Genomic DNA, 10,162 nt, shown 5'->3' with positions numbered 1-10,162 from the left:
TTTGTAACGTTCGTGAATCGTCGGTCAACTTGGGTGATCAATTGTCTATATGAAACTTATTTCATTTAATCAAGTCTTAACAAGTTTGATTGCTTAACATGTTGGAAACATTTAGTCATGTAAATATCAATCTCAATTAATATATATAAACATGGAAAAGTTCGGGTCACTACAGATATGATATGTCAAAACCTTGTATACGTGTCCCGATATTTAAAGTGCGTAAAATAAATAACAGAAATTAAATGACGATAAATAAAATTGCGAGAATATAAATTGCGATAATTAAATTGTGATAAATAAAATGTAATCAGTTAGCTAGGAACAGTTAGCTAGGAACAGTTAGCGTGCATTCTTAACAAAATTTTTCTCATAGTTAATTTGTTTGTTTCTTACAAATTTTATTTTGTCCAATATTTTCTTCATTATGCCACTTGTTAAATTCTGATAGGTCAAAATTCAAATATGAAATTGAATGAAAATGGTTATTTTGTGGTAAACGGATTCATATATCTTGTTGATGTATGTAGGATAGTAAATGACAGTTGAATCACATTCGAAGAATGTACAATGTAACTTATTAATGTGAAATCTAAATATTCCTTGGGTATTACCTACCCTTTAAAATATTTTCATCATTAACAGTTTTGTACGAAAGAATTTTTAATTACAATCTTTATGAAAACATACATATGACGGCATTGAACAACTGAACAATGCAGGGTTGGCCTCGGATTCACGAACATCGCATGTATTCTCAGACCCAAAAATGTAAAGAGTAAAAGGGAATCAAATTAACTCACCATACTGTATTTTGTAGTAAAAATACATATGATGACATTGAACAACTGAACAATGCAGGGTTGGCCTCGGATTCACGAACCTATATCATTTGTATATATATTTTAAAACATATAATCGTAATTGAGCAATTATATATATATATATATATATATATATATATATATATATATATATATATATATATATATATATATATATATATATATATATATATATATATATATATATATATATATATATATATATATATATATATATATATATATTCTTATTAATAATATACTTGTTATACTATATGTTATTTAGATAAATTTAATATGTTTAGTTTGTATGTTTTATATAATTATTACTTATCATTAATAATAAAAACTGTATATTAAGGTTTAGTATATATATTTGTATAAAAATTGATATAGCTTAACTAATATCTTTTTAATAATAAAAGTATAGCGTAATGTATTTTTATATAACAGTATCTATTTATGATAATATTGATTGTTTGGGTGGTAACAAAATAATAATTTTAGTAAGAATGATAATAATGATAATAATAGTAGTTTTTAATAAAATGAAAAGTTTAATAATAATGATAATGAAAATGATAATTTTGATAATAATACATAATACTTAATAATAATAATTATTATAACAATCTTATTATTAATGATAATCTTAATAATAATACTTTTGTTAATAATAATAATAATAATAATAAGTGTACAATGATACTAATACTAATATTAATCATAATAATAATAGTTTGTATTATTTTCATGATAACAATAATAATAATAATCCTAGTCATAATAATACTTATATTACTAATTATAATAATAATAATAATACTAATAACCATAATATTAATAATAATAATAATAATAATACTTCTAATAATAATAATAATAATAATAATAATAATAATAATAATAATATTAATAATTGTAATATTAATATTAATAATAATGATATTAATAATAGTAATAATAATATTAATAATAACAATAACAATTAGATAATATATATTTGTAATAATAATAAAATTAATAACAATAACAATAATAATAATTAATATAATTATAATACCTAATAAAAGGAGATCTGTGGGTTTGGTTGGCGTCTACAAAATAGATCGAGAAGGCAGAAGCACAAACGCAGAAAAAAAATCACGATTCATAGGACCTTCAATTCATTAATCGATCAATCGATCACACAACCACTCGAGATATAACTGGTCATCAATTCGTCATCATCATCAGTCTTCATCATCGAATCATCATCATCCATTTATCATCATCATTAACGGATTTATCAACCAGAAATCGTCGATGAATAGAAGGTCATCGATTTGTCAACATCCTCGCCATTGTCGGTCTTCTTCATCATTTTTATTCATCATCTGACCTCAATCGATCAAATAATAAATTCATTAATTGATGTTGTAGGTAATTGGCTCGTTAATATTCTTTTAATTCTTTCATCTATTTATATATTCTGTACTTCTAAATTAATTGAACACGAGCAGTAAGGGTTTAGTGATAGTCGATAATAGTTACTGACCTGATTGTGGTTTTGATTATCAATTGAAGCAATAGCGAATAATATATAACAATTAGTGGCATATGGTATTTGATTGAATAGAAATAAAGAAGTAGGAACATGAATAAAGTAACTGTCGTAGGTGGTTTTGAGGTGTTGCCTTGCGATGGTTTTGAAATAGGAACAACACACAGATGTGTAGTACTTTGTTTAATAACGAGTGTGATTTGCATTTTGAATAGAGAATAGCAGAAGTAGGGGTTGCAAGGGCGGTTTGCAGCAGTTGGCAGGAGTATTTGAAGGGTGTTTGGGATGGTTTTAATGGTTAAACAGAAACCAGTTGCAGTAGCAACAATGATGGTTCGTAGGAGAAGAAAAGAAACAGGAAAAACAGGAAGTGTGCTGCAGCAGATGTAATGCAAACAAGCAGGTTACAGGTTGGTTTTATTTGGTTTCTAAAATAGTAATACATGAGTCCCATAGCTGCAGTAGCAGCGTATAATGTTGTACTTGTTTTGAAAAGTGGTGGTGGTTTTTCATTGGGTTTTAAATCCTCATCCAGACGGTTTCAAACAGCAATAGCATCAAAGATTGTGGATGTTGGTTGGTGACTATTTTTTAATGTAAACAGGAGAAGGATAGGTGGTGATTTAAGGTGGTCCAGTGGTGTTAGGTCTTGGTTTTCGGTGGGGTTGGAAGGTGTGAAGGTGATGGTGTTTCGACTCAAGTGGTGGCGGTTTGCAGATGGTTGATGTCTCACAAAATCATACAGAAACATATAAGTGTGGATGGTGGTTTTCATTTGTAGTATGGTGTACATATGTATGAATATGTATATCTATTTTAATGTAAATATAACAAAAGAGAACCCGTTTGCAACTCACAAATGGAAATACAAAGTGATGATCGATTGAAAACAGTTAGATGAAGTATCTGATGGTTTGTTTTGGTGTTCCTATCTCTAGGCTAAGTATATAATATATATATATATATATATATATATATATATATATATATATATATATATATATATATATATATATATATATATAATATAGAATTCGATAAGGTTATATAAAGTTAGATAAAAATTGATTGATAGAGATATGTAACTGAATGTAGATTTTTGAAACACTAACTCAATCAATTAAGGCAATTAAGTATAGAGAAGGATTTGGTGATTTGTTATGTAGTGGGTGTGGTGATTCATTCATGTTTCCACCGATACGTAAACTAGTCCATATATATATATTATAATAGATAGATAGTGAAAGGTGATTGAAAATTAAGAATAGTATTATATCAATTACATTGGTTTACAATTCACAATTCACGGATTGAGAACAGTAATAATTTAATAATATACAGATCACTCAATCATAAGTTTAAATAAGGAACGTGCATGTAAACATATGTAATTGTAATTGAAATTGTGATATGACTTAAAACATAATTTGAAAAGTTGTCAAACATGAAATAGTATTAATTGTTTGTATTTGATTCTCAATTCAATAATATCTCAATTCAATAATATATTGCATTGTATGAATCTCATATGTTGAATGATAAACTAATAAACATAGCAACCATATTAAAGCCACCACTAATATTGTTTGTTAGTACCGACGCTTTTAACACAAATATTATATCATGTTCCAATGTAAATCAGTGGCGAATATAGGTCTTTTTAAGAATCCTAATTTTTTTTATATTAATTATTTTTATTTATTATTGTATAATTATTTTTTTAAAATTATTAATTAAGACTTAACTCAACTGTTCGCGCTCGATCCTGGGTAAAATATAAAAAGTGTTAAAATTTATTATTTAGCTTCTAAATATATTTTTAATAGACCTATGATTCATATAACTCATTTTCGAATCATCGTTTATTTTAAAATCATATAAGTTCGATTTTAATTTGATTAATATCGATCGACTGACAAACGAGTGCTATTATCGTTTACTAAATAAATTCGAAACCATATAAATATACATTAAATATACCTTACATATATGTATAGATTTATTTTAATAATAATATCATATATTATTTTATTTACACAATTAATTAACTCTTATAATATTTTAATTTATAATAATTAATATATATGTATATATATATAAATATATATGTTTCTATTTACAAATAGTGGTTCGTGAATCGTCGAAACTGGTCGAGGGTCGATTGAACATATGAAACAGTTCAAAACTTTTGAGACTCAACATTACAGACTTCGCTCATTGTGTTAAAAGATATTAAATCGTATCGAGAGTTTGGTTTAAAGTTAGTCAAAATTTTCCGGGTCGTCACATTAGGTGCGAGTATTAATTTGATGCCCTATTCTATTTACTCGCGATTAAACCTAGGTAATCTTATGACAAATTCGGGTGTTAGGTTAATTGATCAATCGGTTAGTCGACCCGTAGAGCTTGCGGAAAATTTGATTGTTAAAAGCGGCGAGTTAGAATTTCCAACATACTTTATGGCTGTTGAATTGATAGAAGATAAGGTTGTACCATTCATTTTGGGTAGCCCATATTTAACAAATACAAGTGGTTTAATTGATGTAAGAGGGGGAAATTGACTCTCAGAGATAGAGGTAGACATATGAGTTTTCAGACTAAGTGTACTGTAAATCCAGCACCCACACCTGTAGGTGCTTTGAATGTTGTAACTAGTGTTGAAACCATTGAGGATATGACAAGAGTTAGTAACCAACTAAGTGTGGGGTGAAAGCTGAGATGAAACCCATAATTAAACCTTTTGAGGAAAAAAATTTTTGATAGGTCTGTGAGGAAATTATATGTGAGTTCAAAGGTTTATGTCTGAAAATGAACATGTGAGGAATAAATTAGTGTCTAATCCATCTAGGAAGAAGAAAGAGAAATTGAAAGAGTTATGTAACGAGTCAAAGCATGCGAATGTTTGGTTGTTAACAGCGATTGGATTTAGATCTTCTAGTGATGGTTCTCTTTAATTCAAGGATGAGGAAACCTATCATCCGGGTATTAACTGAAGTGGAGAGCGATTTGAGTGCACGACTAGTTATGAAAATGCATATGTATCCTTGTAAAGTTTACAAATTTCCTTTGAAAATTCCTAAAAATTTAAATAATTAAAAAAAACCCAAAAATATTTATATTTTTATGTTTTTCATTTCTTGTGTATTCATTACAGGTACTAGTTGAGGTGAACATTGTGTGATGACAATCGATGAATGACCGCCAGTGGAGAACACTATGTCAATCCGTTTCACGATTTCTAGCTTTACATCTGGGTAGTTTTGTTCCCATTACTCTATTGTCCTCTCGAATTTATAATTATTTATCAGATTTCATGCAATGAGCGCGTTACATGATCTTAAGTGTGGGGAGATAGATATAAATTTTCACGAATGTATTACACTTGGCTTTGTGTGTTATTTTGTGAGTCAACTTTTAAAAATTTGAGAATTTTTAAAATTTTTTAAAAAGCCAAGTTGTAACAGTTACGGATGATCTCCTAAAAAGATCAAATCAGCTTTTAAGACTTATCTTACTGAATTGTTATGAGTTGATCTAACAGTTGGAGATTTTTCATCTCATAATATTTTAATGACTTCTAGAGGTAATGTAGTATATTCCCTACCTACATTATTTCCCTACCGACATCATTATGATGTTAGGTTCTGTGAAAAGAACTTTTGAGACCGATCGTAATATCGCATAAGGGGGCGCCCGGTTAGAGTCCTATGAGACTATAATCACGGAAACCAATTTCACGGTGATGTGCGATGTACAGTCACTTTTATTTCTCGATGTCGGTCGTCGGTGTGATTCGGGGGAGGTAAGATCCGCTCGCGCGATCATGGTGTAGTTTTATATTTATTTGCTGGGACCTAAATTATACCTAGCTTTTTATAGATTAAATAGGATAAGTATGACCTAGGGTGTCGTTCTTAAAAGATGGTCGAATTGAAACGAAACTTATCTAGAAAAATTAGTGTTTATTATTATTTTAAAGATGCTTGGAAGGTGATTTTTTATTTTAAACTAAAGTAAATATAAAATGCAGGAAAGTAAAGGTTTGAAGGTGACTGCGGTACTGGAAGTTTAAACAGTGTTTATTATGATTGTAAGTCGCATCGCGGATTATGATGCTATTGTTTCGTGGAATACTATCACTTTTATTCTATCAAATATATTTTTACCCATTAATTGATTTCCAAGAAACTTAATTCAAACATAAATAGTTAATGTGTCACGTGATAAAATATAGGGTTTATTATAAAAGAGAGTTTTCGTTATAATAAAATAGATCAACCTAACAACCACCCTCGAATCTTAATTCTCTTATGGAAACTCCCCCAAGGGTGTAACAAGAAAGATTAGACCTGTTGACAACATCGATCAGAAATAGGAATATTATTCCTACCGAATTAAGTTTGTAATGATTAATTTGAAAGTTAAGAATGACCTTCGGCTATGAATAAAGTGATAGATATTCGTCATTTGGATTTAAAACAGGTGTTAATGACTATTGCTTTATAAAAACCATAGATTCCAAATATAAATTGATAGAATTTATAGGTTGACTGAAAACGACATCGGCTGCATATCAAGCAAGTTATAAAATATCACAAGTCCATAATGTTAAACTTTATCAATTGACTGAAAATGACATCGGCTGCGTATCAAGCCATTTGTTGAAAGAGTGCTGTTATGTTATTTAGTTTCATAGATCATGAATACCCCAGATATCTCCAACATGATATTTATCATAGTGTTTGAAAACACATTTATATCGTATCTTATACCCCGTGCCCGGCCTAATCTTTCAATTTCCAGGACACCGGCCATGACGTTTTTTAGACGCAGAATACTTAAAACCACTTATGCAGAATGAAGCACAGTACAAGTTGGATAAAATTTATATAACTTAACAAAAACTCACTCCGTTTATAAAGCATTAAATCAAACACTTATAACGATTTAAACGGAAACAAATAGTAAAACATCCTAAAATTACATCACATTAAACACGAGAAGTTATTCTAATCCATTTATATAATATTATAATCAACGAATATTATAACATATATATTATATAAAAGCATGAAAGTAAATAAAGATTAATAACAAACCTTATATATATATATATATATATATATATATATATATATATATATATATATCATAATAAATGTTCAGAAGGCAACATAATTATAATAAGCTTCTCGAGTTTCCTTCCCACAACACCTCCTTTATTTATTTACAAACTAACTAACAAAGACATAACCAAGCTAGCAAGTATTATTAGAGAGGTTTTAGAGAGAGAGAGAGAGAGAGAAAGAGAGAGAGAGAGAGTGATGGTATGAATGTGTATAATCAACATATTGATCAGTTCTTTATATAAGGAAAATGAGTCGCCAGTTGAAAAGACCGAGTCACCAGTTGTAAAGTCCATGTTGCTAGTTGCCACTCATTGGTCACCATTTGAGTGGCCTAGGTTTCCATTTAGTGATATGGGTTGCCAGTTGCAAGATTCGGGTCGCTAGTTTCAAGATTCGGGTCACCAGTTACACCATCAGGTATTTGCATTTTAGTGGGTTGGTCTGGTATGTGAAGTTATGGGAAAGAGTAAATTACAGCATCTCTAATTCGTGAATTTCTAATGTTCCAGTTGGTGTAACTGGGTTTCAAAACCAACTAGGTCGCCAGTTGGTGTAGCTGGTTGGTCTGTTGTGATCTTGCATTCCGAGTTTGTCGTATACGGGTTTCTGATAGTACGTTGTTTATACATCGGTAAACGTTTTGACTTGAATTTTAGGATATGTACTTTCTCGAGGTTTCGTAGACTTTTAATAGTCACACACAATCCCCTGAATCACTCCTTGATGTTCCTTGCAGTTGTATTTAAAGTACTGTGTATGTTTTCAGTGTGTGTAATTCTTACAACGTCTTTATTTTTGTATATGAATTAGATAAGCTTCTAGGTTCTTGGTAGATATTCATATACATGTCTTGATTAATTATTTGCATCCTCGATTAGTAATCTTGAGCTTCCGTGGTAGTCTTCTGGCTGAATCCTGAATTAGGGTTTTCGAAAACCCTAATTTGTACTTTGCCTTGTGTTTCTTCTTTTCAGTTGTGGACTTAATCCGAGAGTTCTCCATTGATTTTATGAACCTTGAAATTCCTTGGCTAAGTAGGTAGAATATACCTCTTGGATAGAAAATATACTAAAAACCATGTCAAAAACCCACTTTTGGATACTTTTTGACATTTCAGCACTTTCAGCCCTAAATAATAATTATTATGTGATTTTGCTTGTTTTAAGATCTTTTAATTATTATTAAGGCTAAAATAAGGGTGATATTACTAGTAAAAACATGACCATTGTGAGTGATATCAAGTATCTCACACTTAGATTTTGCTTGTCCTCAAGCAAATGCTTGAACTAAAATTTCATCCAGAAATTTCAAAGTAGATACAAATCCAGAGAGTTATTAAACGATAGTTTTATTTTCAATTCAAATATTTCCAAAAGGTTTTTTTATTTAGGTTTACTTATACGAATTATGAGAATAAGATCTATAGGTATTTCTCTCAATTCTCGAATGTGGAATGTACGCGACTAGGCTTCTTTGCTATTGTGGTCACTCAATTCACACAAGTGTATCGGGTTACCTATTCTATTGTATGTCACTCAGAAGCCATTCTTGCTTTATCTCGCATCATAGTCTTGGTCATATTGATCATGATAGGTTAGATCATATTTAGAATTGATATGTGATAAGATTGAGTGAGACTCAGTAAGGTATGAACAGACTCGGTATTAGAGAGAATCGGTAAATTTACATTCCACAACTTCTTAAACTCATTTACAATACAATGGTTATCTAATTAGGACTACTAAGGTTCTTTATATAGCCCTCTTCTAAGGAATCATCATTTAGGCTTGTTTCACATTAACACTATATACATTTCGGGGTCCTAACAATCTCCTCCTTAGTGTTAAATGTGAAAATTACAATGTAATCCTATTTGATACATCTAAAGGAACTTTGTTCCTCTGAAATGCACTTTCAATTTGAATCCTCTGAGTCTCTCATATCTCCTTATATTCACCCTTGTTTTGAGATGACTCTTCAATCTTGTCAAAATGTATTTGACTATCTCACTATCTTCTGTTGAATAGCATTTGTTGATTAGTCTCCATCTTAAATATTTAAAAGCATACATCAACGTTCCGTCTGAGTATCTTCTGAAATCTAAGACTCTGATGAAGACCTTTATGTAGGGAGAGTTGACAAACACAAAACCATATGGACAGTCACTTACTTCAAGTAAGGACATGTATCGCAATCCATCAATTATTTGATTCGGTTGTTTGATTCCAATCTTTTTATGCCCTGATTCCAACCTCATCTGAAAGTCGTGAACAGACATCCATCTCATTCAATCAAGAATAAATCCGTAGACCGCCTTCATTGCAGTAGCATGATATATTGTCGCGGATTCATTCAGATCGGTTAAATAATTGTAGATGAAGATAATGTCGTCCATCTTTAGATTATCTAAATTTACTTCTGAGAACTGATAGTCCTCATCATCCATTCTTGTCACATAGAAAAGTGGCATCTTCACTCCATCTTTGTTAATCATTAAAATCTTGTTAATGCTTTTAATCTCTGAATTTTGCTGTTCTTGAAGTTTCTCTTCATTATTCAACTTAAACTTGTCACGAACCTTTAGATAAGCTTTAAGGTATTTTGGTTTCTTATGATATTTCCATGCACCTAGAACACACATTGAGGCTGCAAGGGTGAGATCAGAA

This window comes from Rutidosis leptorrhynchoides, chromosome 7, assembly GCF_046630445.1.
Source record: "Rutidosis leptorrhynchoides isolate AG116_Rl617_1_P2 chromosome 7, CSIRO_AGI_Rlap_v1, whole genome shotgun sequence".
Taxonomy (NCBI): Eukaryota; Viridiplantae; Streptophyta; class Magnoliopsida; order Asterales; family Asteraceae; genus Rutidosis; species Rutidosis leptorrhynchoides.
This window is presented reverse-complemented; position numbering follows the sequence as displayed.